The sequence below is a fragment of the Sciurus vulgaris genome, assembly GCF_902686455.1.
Source record: "Sciurus vulgaris genome assembly, chromosome: 6".
NCBI lineage: Eukaryota > Metazoa > Chordata > Mammalia > Rodentia > Sciuridae > Sciurus > Sciurus vulgaris.
Genome location: NC_136466.1, coordinates 109,542,355 through 109,547,482, shown reverse-complemented (window position 1 = coordinate 109,547,482; position 5,128 = coordinate 109,542,355).

The window sequence follows — 5,128 nt, the reverse complement described above, 5'->3', positions numbered from 1 at the left end:
GGGTCTTCACCCATACTATGTTGGGCTGCTCCCAACATTACAGCTTGCCCTGCAAAAAGTGAGTAGAAGCCAGTGTCTTTATAACCTAATCTCAGAAGTGATAGCCTATTCCTTCATGTTTCCCATATTCTATGTGTAAGAAGTCCAGCTAGAAAGCCTTTACATTCTCAAGGGGAAGAAAGTATGCAATGTTGGCAATATCAGATGGAGAGTATTGGGGGCATCTTAAGGACTGCCTACCACACCATCTGTGTCTAAGGAATTTTTCTTCAATTCCTTCATCTATATGGACTCATCGGGTTCTCTATTTCACTTTGAGTCAGATTTGATTATTTATGTCTTTTAAGGAATTTGTCCATTTCTTCTAAGCTGTCAAATGAAACAACATAATATTTTGTTATTATATTTTGTTGCCATCTATACTGATGATCCCTGTTTTGCTCCAGATGTAGGTGATTTGTGTCTTTACTCTTTTTATTTTTGTCATTTTGAGTAGAGGCTTATCCATTTTCTTAATCTTTTCAAAGAATCAGGTTTGAATTTAATTGATTGTTCATTGTTTTTCTGCTTTTTTATTTTATTGATTGCTTGTCATTTACTTCCTTCTTGATTTGAGTTTATCTTGCTTTTTCTAATTTCCTAAGATGGGAACCTACTTAATTCCTGATACCTTTTTATTAAGCATTTAATACTATAAATTTCCCTCTTGCCCCTTCTTTAGTTCTATCTGACACATGTTGATAAAGTTGTATCTCTATGGTTAGACTTAATCTGATCATTTTCTATTGTTTTCTATTCATTCCATCTATTCTTTATTTCCATATTCCTCTTTCTATGCCTTCTTTTAGATCAGTTCAGTATTTCCTATAATTCCATTATTTCCATATTTTACATCTTAGTTATAGCTCTTTTGAAAAAATTTTGTTGGTTTCTCAGGTTTGTACTATGTGTTTTTATTTATCAAAATTTACATTCAAATGCTATTACTCTACTTCACAATATTAAAAAAATCCTATAATAATATCCTTCCAATTTCTCTCCCCATATTTTGTGCCATAATCTTACTTTTACATGTTATAAGTTCCATAAAGCAATGCTGCAAATTTTACTTTACAGTCTTGCAGAATCTTGCACTGCTTGCAGAATTTCTTTGTATACAATTGTGCTGGCAGTCAATTATTTCAGACTTTCTTTTTCTTACGTTTTTATTTTGTATTGAGCTATGAAAAGTAATTTTTATGATTTTAGAGTTCAGGGATAAAATTTTTTCAGTTATTTAAGATGTCACTTGTTATAGTTTGGATGTAAGATATCCCTCAAAGCTCCTGTTAAACATGCAGGAATATTCAGAGGTGGGATGATGATTATGACAACTGTAATCTAATCAGTCCATCCTGGTTTAAATGGATTGACTGTGTGCCAACTGTAGGCAGATGGGGCATGACTGGAGGAGGTGGTCACTGGGGGCATACCCTGCAACGGTCCTTCCTCCCAATGGCCTCTTCCTGTCTCTTCTCTGCTTGCTTGCCTTGAGGGGAGCAGCTTTCCTCTGCTACACTCATCTTGGGCCAGAGTTATCAAGTCAGTCTTTTATGGACTGAGATCTCTGACACTGTGAATCCCAAATAAACTTTCCCTCCTCTAAGTTGTTCTTGTCAGCTATTTTGGTCACCATTTTACCACCACTCATCTGTCTTCTGGTTTACATAGTTCCTGATGATAAGTCTGTTGTACTCTTATCATTGTTCCTGTGTGTAAAGATTGTTTCTTCTGTCTGCCTTTGATTTTCAGAAGTTTGGACATAACAAATCTAGTGTCCACGGCTGTGTCTGTGCACGTGTGTGTGTTTATTCTGCTTGGGGTTCTCCATGCTTCCATTTGATGTTGTCCCACAGATCTTAGATACTGTGTTCTTTTTATTTTTTTATTCTTTTGTCTACATTTTAATATAGATAATTCCTATTGCCCTATCTTTGAATTGAGTGTTTTCCCAACTCTTGATTCTACTAATGAGCCTATAAAGGAATTCTTTATTTCAGATATTTTTTATTTCTTCTTAGCATTTCCATTTGATTCTTCCTTAGTTTCTTCTCTTTGCCGACAATCCCCATCTGTTCATGCATGTTGTTCGTGTTTTTCACTTGATCCTTTAACATATTGACTATAGTTATGTTAAAGTTCCTGTGTTTGTTCTAAAATCTGGATTGTCACTGAGACTTTTCTGTTAATTGTTCCATCTATTGACAATGTGTTGGGGTTTTCTTGTCTTTTCATGTGCCTTGTAATTTTAGTGACACGTTGATTATAGTCTCATGAAAAACCTTGAAGCATAGCCCCCTCACATTAACTCATACCTGAATTCCTGACCCACACAAACTGTGAGATAATTGTTTGTTTAAGCCATTGAGTTTGTGGCAATATTATTATTCAGTGACAGATAAGTAATACCCAGAAATGGTGTTTATACCTAGAAATGGGTGAAACTCCTCCTCTGTTAGGTCATCAGTGTAGGGAAGTTTTAGTGAATACTTTTACCTTAGTTATATCCTCAGACACTCTGATTTACTTGGTTAGAAGTTGTGACCCGGCTATTAGAATTTTCAGAACAACTTAGATGATTCTAATGTGTAGCAAGATTGAGAACCACTTCAAAGGCATGTTTTCAAGTTTCTCTTTTTTTTCAGCTGCCACTTTTTTTTGCTATTCTCAGATTCTATCCTACAAATCACCTTGCTTCGATACTGACCTGCCTGGGTATGCACAATCTATCCTTCCCTTCAGCATGTCCACATATTTGTTTCAGACAGTATTGACAAACCCAGACATTTATAAGGCATCATAGATGCTGACACTCAGAAAAGGAAAAAGTCAGTCTCTGTGATTCCTGCTCTTTGACTCAATGGTCCCAATTGAGGAGGCAGCAGGACAGCAGGAATTCTCCCTCAGGAGAGAGGGAATTGAAAATGTGGAATGAGGTATAGCATTTTGGTCCATGAGTAACATATCCTGACACTGTTTAAGAAGTTTCAAGAGGGCTGGGGATATAGCTCAGTTGGTAGAGTGCTTGCCTCGCAAGCACAAAGCCCTGGGTTCAATCCCCAGCACTGCAAAAAAAAGAAGTTTTAAGAGACCATCAATGTGCTAGATTATAAGAAGTAATAGAAATACACCATCATTGTATGGTAATAGAAAAATCATCATTTGTGGTTTAACAAACCAGGTTACAGTTCACCCAGACTTCTATCTGTACCTAATCCCTAGAAGAGGTGCTCAAGTGCAGGATATGCAGTAAATCCTGGGTGTGTACCTCATTATCTAGTTGGATATGAATACTTTGGGAGAAAGCCATGCCTTCCTCCTTCCCTTGAGAAATCATGGTATAATGATTTCTATTTCCTTAGAACCTGTATTTAAGGGCATGTCTGTGTAGCTTTGGATGTAGTATACAGAACTATCAAACTGTTATTTTTAGTAGTCAATGGCTTGTGGCTGGCTTGTCCTGACTGATAAATGTGTTTCTGATTTGTCCTTGCAATAAGTCACAAAGGACACTGGACAGAAATCTGCCCAGGGTGATATGATTACATATTATGTTAATAGTTTGAGACCTTGAAACCCCCAAGTCACAAGGGCATAATAACCTGACTTGGGGATAAAATATGCTCTGGCTGGAGGCTAAGAGGATATCTGACAAAGAACCTAGCCTGTGCTTGCACACATGCAACTGGCTTCCTGCTCTGCTCCATGGCATCCTGCCCTTCTGACCCCCCACCCCAGAAGACCAACTGCATTGCCTATCACGGGCACTGCTGAAACTGTGAATGACCATTGTCACCTCTCCCCATTTAAAGCTGCTAAATTGTGCTAGGGGTTAGAAATTGATTTATTGCTTGTTTGCTGTAAAAATTGGCCTACATAAAAAGAAAAGCAATTTAAACAGTACCTTGCTGTGAGTTTTTATCCCTTTTTAGCCCTTCTCTTAGATGAAACAACCTGAGATTTAGGCAGCAGTATGCCTCATTCCCCATAGAGCTAAACTGCTCGGTGCCCTATCCAAAGTGCCATCTATCACAGGCAGTAAAGCTTGGTGGTTGGAACATGTATGTTGTCATTAATAGAATAAGATTTCCTAGCTGGACCCTTTACTAGCTTTATTATTCTTGGGCAAGGTGCTTCACCTTTCTAGGTCTCTGCTTTATCATTTTCTCAGTCCTGTACTGGACACATGTTAAATGCTCAATAACTAGGAGTTACTATCATTGTTATTTACACCTTTTCACCCAGAGATGTGTTCTGTACAGGCACATTTTAACAAACCAGGTTACAGTTCACCCAGACCTCTATCCATACCTAATCCCTAGAAGAGGTGCTCAAGAGCAGGAGAGTGGCCTCACTCATATGTAGCAGCCTGTCCAGAATTTCTGTATCTGGAAGTCTAAAATCCCCATTTGTTCTTAACAAGTGCCAATTACATGAGCAAAATATAGTACTGGGTGCTGGAGGAGAAATGAAACACAAGACTTGCGAGTCCGAAAGTGGCTCCTTCCTCATTCAGGCCTTCAAATGAGACCTGGCCGTAGTCACACACCAATGACAACCTTATGAGAAACCCTGAAGCACAGCCCCAATTCAGTCACACCTGGACTCTTTTTTTTTTTTTTTTTTTTTAATATAGACATGATAATGATGTTAGTGGGAAACAAATTAAATAAATTCTAAGGATGAAATCAGTTCAAATAATTTACAGATGTATTTTTCTAACACAAAATTCATCACTTATTATACAAGAAATCTTATGTTACTTATTTTCATGTTTTAAATTTTAAAATTTCCCTTGTGATTTAGTCCTGGAGAGAATTTAACTAAATTTTTATCTACTTAGCCATAACGTATTCTAATAGGCCAGATTCATTTTTTATTGTAAAATGTCAAAGTAGGATGTAAAGTTTATGGCTTTATTTTACTGAAGTAGAAATGTAGCTATACCTTATTTGCTATCTTTTTTTTTGTATTGTTGCCTTATTCTTTTTATTTTGGAATTAACAGCTAAAACCTAAAGTCGTCTACATTTTTCAGCTTAAAATATCACTCACTTGTAGCACTGAGCCTGTGTCAGTTTAATATTGCC